This window comes from Meleagris gallopavo, chromosome 13 (assembly GCF_000146605.3).
Source record: "Meleagris gallopavo isolate NT-WF06-2002-E0010 breed Aviagen turkey brand Nicholas breeding stock chromosome 13, Turkey_5.1, whole genome shotgun sequence".
Taxonomy (NCBI): Eukaryota; Metazoa; Chordata; class Aves; order Galliformes; family Phasianidae; genus Meleagris; species Meleagris gallopavo.
Genome location: NC_015023.2, coordinates 8,782,990 through 8,799,532, shown reverse-complemented (window position 1 = coordinate 8,799,532; position 16,543 = coordinate 8,782,990).

The following is a 16,543-nucleotide window of genomic DNA, read 5'->3' as shown; positions in this document are numbered from 1 at the left end:
CTCTTGCACAGGGAGCTGGGAAGATGAGCAGCAGCTCCACGACGCTCGAAGCCATATGGCTGGAGAGATGAGCTGGGGGCTACAGCTGAAATCTCAAACAGGCTGCAAAGAGCTGGTGGGTGTGAACGCTCCCTGCCTGCAGCTTTTGGGCAGCTGGCTCCAAAGGTGCTCCGGAGACTCCATCATACCAAACCTGAGGCTCTGTTGACAATTCCTCCAGAAAGGCTTGACAACAGCCTTCCTAGCTTCTCAAGGTGGATAGGGAAAAGGGCAAACCCATATCTGTGGGCCGCTCAGCACTTCCAGATCCAGCAAAGCCCCACACTTCTCCTTTCCAGTCTGGTAAACAAAGACAGCGTATCACCTGGCACGAAGAAAAAGGAGCAGGAGTTGTTCATAAGGAGCTGATACTGCTGAATCTTCACAGGGATATTCTGTCTCAGCCACAGCAACTGGAATCCTCAAGTCCAACTTGGGACCCATTCCTGAAATAACTGGCCTGAAGCACCTGCTCCTCGGGCAGTCCAAGAGAAGAGCATCACCACTTCTCTCCAGCTTCTTCTGTTGCTGGTCTCACTGGGGATGAGACTGACTTTTAAAGGAAATGCTCGCTAGTGCCACTTGGGAGGGTTGTGAAGAAGAAATGCCTTGTCAGTTTTGCAATGGAAAATGTAATAACTCACTAGCAGGCTATTGACTGAGTTGTTAAACTCAGGGGGGAAAAAACCTGTTAGGTGAGCTGGTTAATATCAAGGCTCACCATTCACTTCTGCATACTACAGACCATGTCAAAAGCTTTCCAGTAATCAGTAGAGCTTAAGAAAAGTCTCTGATTAACTTTTCTTTCATCTTTCTCTTTTCCATCTGGTGTTAAAGATCAAACCTTCAGTTCCTCTCCTCTTTTAAGCCTTGCCTGTTTGACAGCAAACTTCTCATCCATCTTAAATCTAGTGAGGGCTAGAATGTCTTTCAGCAGTGGCTAGAGGGTAGACATCTTATCAGATACTAACCATATTGCTCCTTCCCTTTCCTTTAGCTCTGTATTTGTTATTAGAGGATATAGCTGGGTTTTCCGACTGTTTGGCTTCTATCCCCCCACTGCTGGATAGTGCTGTGCTGATAATGCTTTGCAAATCGCTGCAGCATCCCAGCTTTGGAATGCAGTCTCTGCACTTTGCATAGCTCCTTCCAACTGCACCAGCTGCCCAGGATGCTTGTCCCCTGGGACTTGCAGCATCTGTGCTCCTCAAGGTACTGTGACATGGGGATGACAGTGATTTTGACAATGCCAGGGCTGTAAAGCTTCACACTGCGCTGTGCCTGCAGGGTAAAGGCAGTGCCCTCCCTTCAGCAGAGGCTGTGGTAGGACTGAGGCTCAGCCACCGTTTAGAAATGCATCTTAGTGGGATGTGAAGGAGAACAGCTGGAACCTGGCCCTGATCCTCCTCTCATGGCATTCTTACAGCTAGTCCTTAGCAGCAGAACAAGAAAAGCAGCTGTAATTATTTGCTACATGGCTTACACAATACAAAGAGGTAGCATCTCACCATCACACTGGGGCCACTGAGGGCCCGAAAGACAGAGAGCATTTGGATAATGGTAAATGGAAGAACATCAATATAATTACATTTCTACTTATCTCAACATAAATTCTGCCTCACTGTTCTGAGCCTGGAGCAAAGAAGTGGGTGCTATCACATGGGAGCAACACCTTCCCTTTAGGAGGAGGTAAGCGAGAGCCTTTGGAGGTGACTGGTGCTGTGTCAGAACCAGGTCCTGTCAGCTCACCTCTGTCTGATGCTGAGCAGTATGAGGGGTCAGGAGAAATGCAGAAGCACTGCGCAGGGCAGATATGGACAGCCTGCATCCTATCCTGCTCTACGGTAGTCCCAGGCTGACTTACATCCTAGAATATGTGGATCAAAACTCTTGGCATTATTCGTTGTATTAATTACAACATTGTGTTATTTCTGATTTCCACATAAGCATCTAAATGGGAATCCTCCTCCATCTCGGTTGGAGCAGTTTGCTGTGGCAGACAGGCCCTGCTTAAATCCTGTGTTGCGTAAAAAAGCTTTTCCATTTGTCAATGCTGCATTTCATACCTTTAACTATCAATTTAGCTGACACTGGAATTCACTTAAAACATTTCTTCTCAATGTAATATATTCTATATGTGTAGGCTCATGCTCATATGGTGAAATGGCAATCAATTGTGCTTACAGTTATAAACACAATTACTGTGCAGCACCACTGCTGCAGTTCCTACAGCTCTCGTTGGTGCGGGGGATTAATCGTCACGAGGACTGGGGAGGGGGGAAATAATAATAAATGCAAACATTCTGATTAAATGCTGCAGAACGCTGAGCTGAATGTGGAAAGGACCAACTCCTCACAGCTCTGACTGGTGCATATCACCCCAGCGCGGGCCCGACTCATCCATCACACATTTCTTCAGTTGTAAAGCAGCACAGCTTTGATTGCGGGACGTTCTGCTGATAGCAAAGCCTGAGGGACAGAGCTGTGGGCCAGACTGCCCGCTTCTTACATTTGTTGGTTGCATGTAACGTGCAGATTACGACATGTTTTATGCTACGCTGTTTGCCAAAATGCATTTTATTTGCTAAAGGGAGCTGAACTATGAAAATAAATGAGCTATTTTTTAACTTAATGATGTGCACAGGCTCCTGTTGAAATACTTGGAGAATACACCACCTTCCTCTACCAAATTTAATTCTGCAGACAACACTTGTTTAGCAAACCACGTCTTTAAATCCGTATTTACGACCTCAGGAGGTCTGACTGTACTCCTTGTCTCCTTTGGCTGTGGGATACAAACTCATAACTTGGTTAGCTAAGCAGCTAACTCGTCTGCCTCATCGACGGGTTTGCAAAATTAATTGGTGAGTAGTGTGCACTGCTTTATGCGTGCAGTCCGCATAGTAATCATGATTTATTTCACATTTGGTAGAAGTTTTAAATACTCTTTTGCCCAATAATACAAACTTTGAAACAATTTCGAAACTCTGCTTTCAGTTTGGGGAAAAGCCATTTGCTCCTGGGTTCTCTGAAGGCATGGAAAGATGTCAAGTTTTTCAGCGCTGCATCTGAGAGCCAGAAAACCAACACACTCTGGGCAGAATCAGCGTCATCATAAATAAAAGAGTAATGTTTTGATTTGGAGTTATAAATAATGAAATAAGCACCTGATTTTTATCCAAAAAATTAAGAGGCATAATTAATTCAGACATGCTCCAGGGCAGCTCTAACACGTGCTCTTTGTTCTCGTGGTTTCTTGTCTATCTGACACGGTTGCTAGGATGCTACTGTACAATAATACCTCTCAGGAGCACTACCTCCAGGTTATGTGTGTGTGACGCAGCATCATTTTCAACTTCTTTTCTCCTTTAGAAGCTGATCATTTTGCCAAGCTAGGTGTGATCCCAGCCTCCCAGCCGACACACAGTTATGAAACTGGATGAATGAACGGGATGAGGACCAGAGGCTCCGATGTCCTGTTATTTCCAGCTCAGTGTGCAGTGCGGCAGGGCTCCCCAGCTGAAAACAGAGCATCTCTCGGGGACGCATAGGTGGGAACAGAACGATGCCTGCACCTCTTGGTGCTTGCAGAGGGAAAAGCAGCTAGTTCTGCAGCCGAAGAACCAGCTGAAGCAGAGAGGCATCTCTCTGACATCCCTGAGGTTCCGTAAAGATGTCATCCTTAGGTCAATAAGAGTAAGGGAAAGTTCGGCACTGACAATGAATGTTGTTTGACAAGCAAAGATTTATTATTTTATAATTTTTACTTATTAGATAGTATTGATGAAGCTGATGAATCCCCTTTAAACTCCCATTGAGTGGCAGCTGCCAAGTGGCAGTGCACACGAGGCCTCCCACAGCCCCCCACTGTTACAGATCCCACCACTCATGAATTAGGGGAAAAGAATCTGTAGCTCACAGGCAGCTATGTTGTGGCTCTTACAACTTCACAATTAATTGTGCCAAGTTGGATTCACACAGACAAAGACAGAGTATAAAAGTGGCTGATTCTAACTGTGCATTAGGGAAATTACCTTTAGTGAAATATTGTAACTTCCAGCACCCACATGTAGCAAACTAAGTACGGGGTTTCAGAGAATTGCATGGCTGATTACAGAGCTGGTTTATTTTCAGACTGCATCAGGTAGGAAACAGGCACAATTTGTGTGATACAATTAGCAGTACTTCTTAATCACACGCACGCTCCTATGCACATACACAAGCTTGAATGGCAGATCTGCATGAATTCAAACAAAACCCAGCAGAGACTATGCAGCAAAGTTTCTACCATCAACTTTACAGTGTTAGGTTCATAAGGGAGAACCCAAATGCTCAGAGGGCATTTGCAGCTGCGTTGCTTTCAGCTGGATAATGTGGGTTAGGGCACTGTACAGTTCCTCCCACAGCCTCTGCAAATATGGCCACGCAACACTGTTAAAACAGGTGGGAGTCCACTCAGTCCAGTGGCCACCTCATATCTGCTGCAGCATCCCCCAAGCTGTGCTACAGACAGACAGTGCAAAGAACTCCGATTTCAGGCTCAAAATGCACACACAGCATCCTGCCATTCTGAGCTGGTCTTTTTCCTTCAGAGTAACCAAAGCACCTCTCAGAGCTGCAGCTGAAGACTGACTTGTCCTAGCTGACATTTGCTGCTTTCTCTCACATTTTTGCCCCTGCAGAGTAACTAAACTGCTCAGGCAGCTCCATCATGAGCAAGGGCAGGCTCACCTCTGTGCAGAGGGAACTGAATAGTAAATAGGTCTCGTGTCAGAAAACTTGATCTATTTCTTCTGAGCATCCAGCGGATCTATTCCTCCTTAACTAACTTACTAAACTTATTTTCCTCACTGAGCTCATGCCAACTTCAGAGTCCAATCTTAAAGTTTAACCATTCATTCCAGTGCCTGAAAAAGTGCCTTTTTTCTTTGAGTCAGTTCAATCTCATCTCTCATCTAGATTGGCAGGTTCCCCTTTATCTGTCATTCCAGTTTCCCTCTGCATACAGAAATCGCCTTGTCCAGAGGCCGTGCTCTGCAGCAAGTCCAATGTGAAGCAGAACCATGCTGGTGGGGTGTGCCACCCCCTGCTGAACAGCCCTTGGCAGCTATGGGTGAGTGGACACAGAGAGCAAAGCCTCTGCAGCCACTCTGGGAGCTGAACCCCCAGCCCACCGACCTCTCCAGCCCCGCTCTACACGCAGCCTCCCACCCCAGGACAAAACTTCTAGCTCGAGGCAAAGGCACCTTGACTATTCAAACCTTCCTTTTCCTTGATTGGCTTGCGATGTTAAACAGAAATGGAGCAGGAATTTAACCTGAGAGACTTACAATGTACTGAAAGGTGCCTATTATATTTCTTTTTAAATATCACGTAAGACAGATGATGTTTGCTGAAGGCACTTCCCTTCTTCTCTGCCAGCTAGTACTTGGAGCAGTCCAGGAAGAGGAGCCTTCAGCATTGCACATTAAATTACAAGACATATTTTCACACACGCTCTATTCTCCACTCTGAAATGACAATCTAAATGACAACATCTACCTCTTTCGTCCATTTGAAACTGGCCCTCCTGTCTCTGTACTTACCAAATTATAACTGAATGTTTGCAAGGAAGTTTAGGAACGATATTGATAAGATCTGCAGGAAATAAATATTGTGAAATATGCTTTTCAATCCCTTTCTTCTGAAGTTTACGCCTAAATGCTCTGCTGGTAACACAGGTTTATCAGGAATGCCTGACTTGTCCAGATCTTGTGCTCAAATCAAGTCACTAAACAGAGAGAAGAGGCGAAAAGGAGAGAGAGAGAAAGATGAGGAGAAGAGAAAAAAAGGAAAGAAGAAGAAAGAGGCAAAAAGAATAAACCAACAACAGCATGCAAAGTCTGACTGTCACTCTTCAACACAAGGCCAGTGTTTTTATCATAGCTGTAACAGAAGAAAGCTGATGTTGAGCTGGTAACATCTGCAGCATATCCCTCGATTTCAGTACTCCTGTTTGCACTAGCTAAGGCTCTGGTCTTGATTATCTAGGCTGGGATCCTACTACTTACTCTGAAGAAAGACCATATGATCCAGAAATACATTTTACCAAATTGACTGAAATGGACAAATACGGTCTCTAAGACTGCTGCTGTAGAACGTGGCCCTTGTCTCCTTACAAAGCACGAAGGAAGAGATAACCAGTGCCTGGAAATCAGTAGATAGAATATATTTCTGATAATATGGTAGTGACTTATTAATTAGAACAGTCTGCAACCAAATATGAGATGATGGAATCTTAATGTAACCTGGAATTCCTATTTGAAGAAAATTGTGTCAGCATGCTAAGCACATCCAAGTCCTCCCTGTCCACTGGCAGGGACTTTCCTCAGAGACTTAGTATTCACTTTCACTATCTGGATAACAAATGACATGCTATGACACCTAACTCATACCCCTCTTTCCTTGGTTGGTATGAAGTAACAAGCAAGACTGTGGGACTCGATGATCCTTGAGGGTCCCTGCCAGCTCAGGACACTCTATGATTCCGTGACAAACCCTGCCTGGTTCCAGCTGCTGCAGTCCAAAGGTGCCTCCCTCACCCTCCATCTGCTCACCACTTCGCCCTCCTGCAAAGGGTTATCCCCTCTCATCTGCTTGCTTAATCACTTGTACAATTCCTCCCTAATTCATTTCAGCCACAACGAACCATTAATTAATAAGGAATTACAGGACCCAGTATTGGTAGTGCTGAAGAAACTTGCCTTGTTCTAACTGAAAAGGGTCAGGGCAGGGACAGAAAGTTACAGGGCCTGAGAGTTACAGGGGATGGGCACTCTGGGGAGAGGGCACATTGGGGCAGTGGCTGAAGATGATAGAAATGTAGCTTTGTTGTATCTAAACAACTTTCACTCATTGCTCTTAGCCTGCCAGAAATGCAGAAGAGTGAATATACAGTTCACCAAATGCTACATAGGATAATTTGGAACATGGACAGGCCCTAGTTATGTACCTTAGGATGGAACAAATCATTGCCTTCCTCACTCCTAACTGACCTGTTCTAGTTACAGCCAGCTATTAGAACAAGGCCTTCTGATATGTCTGCTCTGCAAGTAACCCTGCTTCCCACTCCGGGCATCTAAAGTACTTGAATTGATCTCTTGAAGTAAAAGCCAGGAGCGATGCACATCATGAGCTCAATGTCATAAAAATGACATCCAGTGGGGATAAACCGTGAAACCAAATGAACATCTGAGGCATGTTTCAGTTAATCTAACACTCCAAAACGTGCAAAACTCCTAAAACATAAACAATGTGATTGTTTCATTCCGAGTGTAAGACTACAGCTGGTGAGGAAGCCAACCTGAGCAGCTCCAAGTAATAAGAACATTTGCTGAGATGCTGCTGAAGTAGCACAAATTGGTTTAGAAACCTGCTATGTCCTTTGCTGCCCAAGATATCCAGAGCATTTGAGGTACACACCTCAGAGAGACTTGGCAGGGGCTTTGAGAAGCAAACAGAACATTACTTGGAAAACATTAGTGACCTTTGTAACACCTGGTGCTTGATCCCAAGACAAACTTCCAGCAGCATCCATCCTGCAGCCTGCGAGCACTGCCAGCAGAAGGTGGGTGTGGCAGGGAGGGTTTCTCTGGGGATGTCAGGCCGTCCCAGTGTGCCAGGAGGATCAGAGCTGCCCTGCTCCAGCTCAGCAAGCTGCTGCTGGGCTGTGCGAGCTGGGGCTGGTGGGGCCGCGCTGTGCGTTCAGCGGTGCGTGACCTGGCACAGTCTGAGTGCCAGGAAGGAAATGACTGTGTTTCATTCTTGCCTGAAGCTGTCATATTTCACGCAATTCCACTTTAAAGACCACATTTTACACGGTCCACCAGGCGAGGCATGGAAACAAGAACTTTAGGTGCACACAAAGGCTAGCGAGCCTTTGGGAGGGCCCAAAACCCGGGTGCCACCCAGTGCCTGCCCCTGGGTACTGGAGCTAGACTGGTGTTTGTGTGGCCGCTGTGCTGCACAGCTGCTGTTCCAGCTCCTCAGGCTGATGAACGTCCCTACTACCAACCCCAGTCCCACCATGCAGCGTTGTCACTTCTGCTTAATGCAAATGGAGAAATGCTAGAGAAACTGGAGGGAAGCCCCCATTTGCTGCCCTTGCAACTCCTGCATTGAGACCTCTGTTCCCACTGTGAGGCAGAGGGCCCTTCTGCACACAGCAGATGCACCACTCACCTCCTCTGCTCAAGGCCCACATGCTACATCACTCCCAGCTGCTCTTCAGCTCAGGAGCTGCAGTCTCCCACTGTTTTTTACACAAGACTTAGTCCAGGAAAATCCTCTTTAAGTAACACGGTAGGAACCATCCCAGAAACATGTCTACATTCATGTTCTAACATGATCTTCCTGACATCCAGAACTGGCTTGGGACAAGCCTGCTTCGTCTCTGCACAGATCATCAATGAATAATAAGTCAATACATTTCCATTGCCACTTGGTGTCCCCAAACCTATTAGCAGCGAGTGCCGCTCCCAGGAGCCGGGCAGGACAGGTGCTTCTGGAAGTTGTGCTCTAACATCTTGGTTTGCAAAAGGAGTGCAGCCAGCAGCCACCTCTGTGCCAGGGCATTGCACGCTGCCCTGCCCTGCGGCAGCCCCTGGCCAAGCTGCCGGGAAAGCTAAGCCTTTTGCACTCCTCTCTCCTTGCCCATCTATATTGTGGACCTAGTCAGAGCAGCTCTGTCGATTGCCACTGGGAGCAGTCCTGATGCATTTTAAAACAGGGATGACTGCTAGGCAAAACTTTTCCTATTGTCATGTTACATGGGATCTGCACGTTCTCCCTGCACTGCTTCAAAACATTCTGATGTGGGAGTCCTTGATGCCCTGAACATAAAGGTGGGCAGTGGGACCAGTGCTGTGGTACTGAGGGACATCTGGCTCCAAATTCCCTGCGGAGTTTTGTGTATCACACTTCCCTCAAGAATGTGTGTGGGCAAGTTGGTCAGCCAGCTCTGACATTTGGACACAGGCATGACGTGATGGACAGCTGAATGGAGGCACTGAGACTGCTTTGTTAGTTGGATCAAGATATAGAACCAGAGCCTGCGCTGCACGGAAGGACTTCACATTGCCTTTATCACCTCCACTTGAATTAGTACTCACTTCACGTCCCCTCAGTCACTAATGATAAAGTCTGAAAAATGCCACTACGTGTGTACCTCACTCCCCTCTGCCTCACCCCATGCTCTCCCACCCAAAAGGCCCAAAAAGGCCAGAGCTAAGGGCACAGCCAGCCCTTGGGCTGTCTGTCCTCTGTGGAGTTCCCAAAAGGCCACGCTCTGCCCCACACTTTGTCATGAGATGAGCACCTCTAGGTGTGGGCACAGATGGTAAGTAGAAGCCATTAGGAAAAGAGAATCAGGAGGGAAGGTTTCCTTTTATTTCCTCCCATATATTTATTCTGTGCAGTTGGCAGCTTTGCTCCATTCTCAGCCTGCTTTGCTTTGGCCCCAGTACTTCTCTCTCTCCCGTCTTACATACAGCAACAGAAACAGTGCAAAGAAACAATAATTTGTGACTGTGAATTATCAGGAAGCCCACATTTGAAATGGACTAGATTGCAGGTTGGATGTGTCTTTTTAATGCAGTAAACTACAAAACAAAATCACAGCTGCCATAAGAGCCTATAGATCGCTTCCCATAAGGTCACATAAATATTTTATCTCACTGTCATCTCTGAGCCTTCCTAGCTGACTTGTTATCCTGCGCGACCTGGAAGGAGCAGTGGCAATAAGAAATACCAGTGAGAGGAACAGGGAGTGATGCTCCCGTGCAAGGTGTTGCACCCGATGCAAATGAGCCTCTTGACCTTGAGCTTCCCCAGTGCACGGTGTCAGCCAGCAGAGTCATTACAGAGCAGCAGGAGGGCAGGGAGGTGGTTGCACAGAAATAACCCGGCCTGTATATTCCTGATGTGGAGAAGCCTATCTTGTAATCACCAAGTATGTGGCATTATTAAGGCAGCCCCGGCTCCAAAATATGTTATTCTGAGATAACACAATATGACTCAACACAGCAGCGTGAGACAGAGGTGACTTGAGCAGGTAAGTTGTCAAAATAGGTGACAGATGGAGTTGTGCTAAAAAACATTCAAGGTATTTGCTTCTTAGTTTTTCCCCAACATGCATCTCCCACACAGTTTTAAAAATTTACCTTGAAGTGCCTCTACATAATCTAATGTGATGAAAGAGAGAGAACAAGAGTGAAAGAACGAATTGCAGAGTTGTTACAGATAATATGCGACATACAGCAGATACCAGCACACAGCAAATAGCCCTGTTTGCTGACAACCCATATTGCTTTGGAATAGTTTGGCACAAATTGCCTATACGTGCATGATGTGTATTTTCTCCTTTTCTTACAGCTCGAGTGATTTGAAAGGTAAACGCCTCTGTGATCGAGCTAAATAAAATAAATAAATCAGGCTATTACAACGCTATGAGATTTGGCACAAGGCAGTGCTGCCTGGGCTTCTGTAGGACACACTGTCCTTCCACCTTTAAAAGCAAGCCACATTACCTCCTGTTCCTTACATGAATTCATTGTACTATTCCCCTTTTTACACGTGCATCAGTTATATCGATGCTTTTCTGCATTTATTCACATCTGGAAGCAAATATTGGAAATAAAACCAGGGATGCAGCGTCAGCCAGTAATGCTGGTCACTGTGTCACACCATTTGTGTTCTGTGTGAGCTCAGGTACTGAAGTGAACTCCATCCTAAAAGAACTTTGCCTGACATCACGGAAGCAGCTCTCTTGGACCAGCCAGCAAAGTCAAGGCCCCAGACAGCCCCAAACACTCACGTCTGAGAACCTTACAGGGTTTATCAAAAGCGCTGTTTAACTGTTAGATATGTTTTTTTAGAATGACAAGAGATGCTCAGCCCAGGATCTATAATATCGTAATGTGTTTCAGTACAGATTTGCATCTACTAATGACTTGTCTATTTGCAAAATTGAGTGTAGTGACTGGGGACACTGATGCTAATCTTTAATAACCTGCCAGCTCTTTGCTAGTTCTTACAATGTGCTGTATTTTGGGAATCTATTACAGACCAGAGCAGCAGTGTGCATTTAGAAGCAGCCTTGCTTAGCAGCTGCATGCATAAGAATATTTAGCTATTTGGAGCTCTTTGTATACAAACAAAAAGCAACTACAAGGATGACACTCTTATGCAGAGGCATTGCAAAATGGAAAGTATTTCTATTCAGAAACAGAAAAGTAAACCTGTAACTTCCTGTATAATATATTCACTGGGGAAAGAACTGTTACCTCTAGTAAACCTTGACAATGAAGAAACAAGAAGGAAAGACCATGATTTGTGGGTTTCTTCTCCTTCTCATGCTACCATGTCCAGTGCAAAGTGGCACAGTCATGCTAATGCAGAATAATCTTCGGAGGGCTTATCAGCTCAGGGCCAGCTCTGTGCCTACTGTGCTTTCTGCATAGCACTGGGTGCACCTGGCAGGGCTGGGCAGTGCACCCAGTGCTGTCCTGCAAGCCCCCACATGGTATTCCCCAGCCAACCAGCAGCCAGAAAAGGCAAATGCTGTGTGGTTTGATGGGTCCTGTTGTAACCACCCCCCAAAGGAAGTAGCAGCGTTAGCTGGGGTTTTGTAGTCTCTGGAAAATTACCTATCCCCATAGCCAACTGTAGCTTGTGAAGTCCTGCTGTTACAAACACAACTGCAATATCATTTTTGAGATGTGGCTGATTAATGGACAATAACAAAGCACTGCAGAGGCCCATGAGAATGCAACAGGCAAAGTGAAGCAACCCTAAAGAAGTTGCTGGTTGAGGGGTTGATCTGATCCCATTCCTACACGCTGCTATTACAGAGCATACAGCTGACAAAAGCCTAGAAAGTAGGAAGGAAAAGGCAGTTTGTGCAACATCTGCCAGGCTCCCATATGGCATGTTCCAAACTCACTATTGCCTGATGACAGCACACAGATTAGGGCATCAGTGTGGGTTGAACTGGAACTGATCTTTCACTGACTTTTGAATAACTTCATGGCATGGATTAAGAGGGGCGTGAAATTCATCTTCACATCACTGTTGATTCCTTGCCCATAAAAGTTATTCCAAATCAAGAGCATTAACAAAAGGTATTTTGAAAACATACATAAGGAATTGAAACTACGTAGAGCTTTTACTTATGCAGTTCACACTCAGCATAGTGCTAGAAGCATAATTAAGCTCTTCTGTGACCCCGGGTCCTTACTGTACATGATACGGACACGTATTTCAAGCTCTGGATAAGAGGCCCGGTCAGTTCTGTAACCCTTGTAGCAGGAGTAAATCCCCAGCTCTCAGCAGTTGTTCCATCAGCAGCTCGGTGCTCACCACACCACTTGCAGCAAGACAAGCCCAAGAGCAGGAAGGCCATTAGGAGGCCAGGCCTCCCAGCTCCCAAACCACATCTGCCAGTCCTTTCTTACAGACAGAGTGAGGTGCTGACCCCAAACCCCACTAATGTACAGCTATTTCCATCTCACACTATCGTTACACCTTTAGTACCAGTGAGCAACCTGCACCACTGGCCAGGGCTGTGCAGAGCTGCCCTGTCATCATGCCCATTTCTTCCCATCCTTCATTTAACTTTCCCTTCCCTCTGAGACCAATAGCTGTGTTTGCACAGGGCTTTGGGACGGCAGTCGTGTGGTGTTATGTCAGACAGGGACAGGCAATGGCTTGGCATCATTTGGTACTCAATGAAACTTCCCAAGTTGGAAAGTTTCATTTGAACTCAAGCACAGCTGAGTTTGTCTTCCTTTAAATAAGGGCTGATAGAGAGAGTAAATGGAGGGAGAAGAGGGAGAAAAAGTACAAGAAAAAACCACTCTAGTCTGCAGACCTGCTAGTCCTGTTTTGCTTTTTTTTTAGAACTCTCCTGTCAAGACTTGCTGACAGATGAGCTCTGTTGAGTCTTACAGTGGTGATTTAAGATGTTCCTGCATCCTCTCTCCCCCACCCTGCTGCTAGAGGTTACAGCCCTCACAACACAACTGGCAGAAAAGAATATTTTCCTGTGTCTTGGCCATTCCGGTTTAAATTCGGGCATATTCGCTTCAATATTTTGATGTGAGGCACTGAATGACGGGGCTGGAAGGACGATGGAGGTCATCTAGTTCGTGCTCCTGCCTGCAGGCTGGCTAGGCTGTTCTGTGTCACACCTGACAGTGCTTGTCTGACATCTCCTCAACACCCTGCTGCTGGAGATGCCAGCGCCTATGAGATCCAAGGGGCAAGTGAAAATACAGAAGAGTACAGGGCCTGCAGAGAGCTCCCATGAAACCCTACTAGCAACTATCTATGGCTTTTCAACTGATTTCCTAGATTCCATATGCAAATAGCATGTGGGATGATGTTAAAAGCCTTACTAACACACTGTCTTGCCTGCTCCTCCTCCCCTGCCCACAGGTTTGTCTCAGATGGCCACCAGGCTGCGTTGGAACAAGCCCTTCTTGACACATGCACATCGCCTGCAATACATTTCTCAAGTCTGATTTGGTACCTACAGTTATTAATGTGAAAACGCGCACCAACTACAGTATAATTTCCTAGGTTGCCATTCCCCCACCCCCTCATTTTCTTCTTAGATAGACCCTATATTTGCCATGCTGTGCCCTGTGACACTGCCTTCATGCCCAGAAGCCCCGTGACTGCTGTATTTCTTTCAGAAACCACAAGGAAATTCAGCAGGCCACCAGTCTCCCAGTTACGCTGCATTCTGTGTACTGGTCAACTGCATCCCACCACAGCCAGGAGTCCGTGAGAAGGTTACTCTCCCCTGCTGGCATACTCTTCCCAGGACATGAAACGAAGACTGTGATTTAACTAAGCTTGTTTCTTGTTATCCCTTCTCTCTTAAGGAACACTTTGCAGCTATGTTCTTACACACTTTCTTGAAGCACCCACTAGATCTGTCTAACAGCACTTTTCTTGGAGAAGACTTGGTGAACACGCTGACATTTGCATTCCTAAAATCCTTCCTGAAACTTTGAGGTTAGCATGAGAGAAGGACAGTTCCTGCCCACTGGACACAACCCATTTAATTGTTCTTTTCCATCCCCTATATAATAAAAAAAGTTTCCCAGGCTCTGAGAGCTGATGCCCGGTATTTTGTGCTGCTTCACTCTGAGCTTCTATTCAACGCCAAGAAGTACTCACCTCCCCTCGGAGATGCACAAAAACGATCTCTAGGACTATTGGTATGCAAAACAAAACTTCTACAACGTCATTAGCAAAGCAGAATATTTCTGTTCCCATTATTTCAAGTTGAATAATTTAATGTTCACCCTTTTTAAATTTACCACTTTTAAATTAAAAACTCATTAAAATGTTTCAATAACAGTTAATATTAGCATAGCAATAAGACATACCAAGTGGGCATTACCAGAAGATAATTGACCTGATCTGTAAATTGGTGCCCTTGGCTTTACCTCTGGATGTCAATCAATTAAAGCAGTCAATCATCCCCGAGTAGTGCCTGCCTCAGCAGGTCTTATTGCTTAATCATATAACTGTTGAGCTAATACCATTCATATTTCTGGACAAAAAAAATTCCACTAGGAATTCCCATTCATTATCACATCAAAATTAACAAGATCTTGAAATGCATATTATGTTATTCATAAGACAATACTCTGCCAAATGGAAAATATCAAAATATATCTCTTCTTCTGTCTCTTTTTAAATGTTCAGCTGTTAATTAGCAATTCTTTAGGATGATCAAGTAATTGAGATACAGGTTTTAGATCGGGTTCACAGAGAGTATGTGGTCAAGTTAATGAGTCATGAAGAGACAAAAATGTCACTGTATAGAAAATGGACTTCTGCTCAGCTGAGAGTAATTGCTGCGGCACCAGTGAAGTCAATAGCTCTGTGCCACTTTACTTCAGATGAGGATCAGGCCTTATGTTTACAAGAGTGTGGAATTTACTGAACGACTTTCAGTCTTCTATGTAATGAAATTTGGTACATGCTTTTTCTTTTAAAAAAAAACACAAAAAACCTCTTTGGATTCTGCCTAAAAACCTTTACTTGCATGAATCGCTCTACTAAAGCTAATGACTTGGCAAAATATCACATGAATAGAGCTTTCAAATTAAGTGGATCTGTCTGTGCCAGTTAAAGCTAAAGACTCAGATCCTTTGTGAGTTGAAAGCTTACTACACTTGCTGAAAAATTGTTGCCTTCAGGACAGCAGCATAAGCAAAGGGAGCGTGGGGGCTCAGTCCTTCACGTGTTTATTATATCACACATTGTATACATTACTTGCTGGAAGAGGCTCGTGAGAGTCAAGGTAAGCACATACATCCACATTACCGGGATCACTGCCTTCGCTCACTTGCTAGGTTCAGGAAAGTAAACGTGTCATTTTGAAAATTAAAAATGGTGTAAATCAAATAGGCTTGATCATTATTAAAGTCCAGAAAAGATGTAGTTTTGAAAGGAAGCATCTTGCTATTTCCCCTGTAAAGAAGCAGCAGACACAACATTATGTGTAAAAATGATAACTGTGTCTGGATTGTGCATTCAACTAAGATAAGAGTCAACACGTTTGGTAACATCAAAGAAAACCTGATACCTTAAGTATAAGAAGATTATATTTACAGTGATCTGTGGGACTGGCTCTTCCAAGAAGCCTAGCAGATACAGCCAGGAGGGACAATTAGGAGTGACTTGGCACTGGGATTCTCTCCTGTACTTGAAATCTAGCACTGCACACAAACACACGTTTTATTTAAAGATTTTGTTTAAAACATTATACTGCAGTTAGCAAGGTGATGTGGTCTGGATGTGACTAGGCAGAAGGGGAAGCTGTTACAACATGCTGGGAGAACAGAGGCAGGTACTCCCATTGGCACAGAAGAGTGCCAGATATGTCCCATGGAGGCTTCAAGAACATCTCCAACATTCACTCATCCCACTTGGACACGCTGCTGTAGAGCTATTGAGTGAAAGTTTGGGATCTAAAGAGTACTACATATAACATACGCTCAGGTCATAAACCATCTTGTATGCACAAGACACATACTCTCAGAATAAAATGCTACATTAATCCGCACTCTTTTTTTCAGAAGCACTGTAAAGCAAAAGTATCCTCCATTTCGTTGCCTTCATATTTATTTCTAATACTTTTGCGCTGACCTCAGCACCAAAAATAAAGACAGACCCCAAACCACCTTTATGTGCAATTGCTTGGAGACTGGCAGTTTGCTAAACACTACACATTTAACACGTTACTCCTCCTTTTGATTTAAGTGTCAGTAACCATGCTGAACACACCAAAATAACTTTGAAAGTATCCAGGAAAACAGGAACTAGTAGAAACTTTCTATTCCAAACTCTTGTCTCAAGCATATCTGGCATAGCTCACTGTAAAGTCAGATAAGTAATCTTTACAGGTTGATGAAGGAGAAACTAACCATTTAAGTTAGGGAAAAAA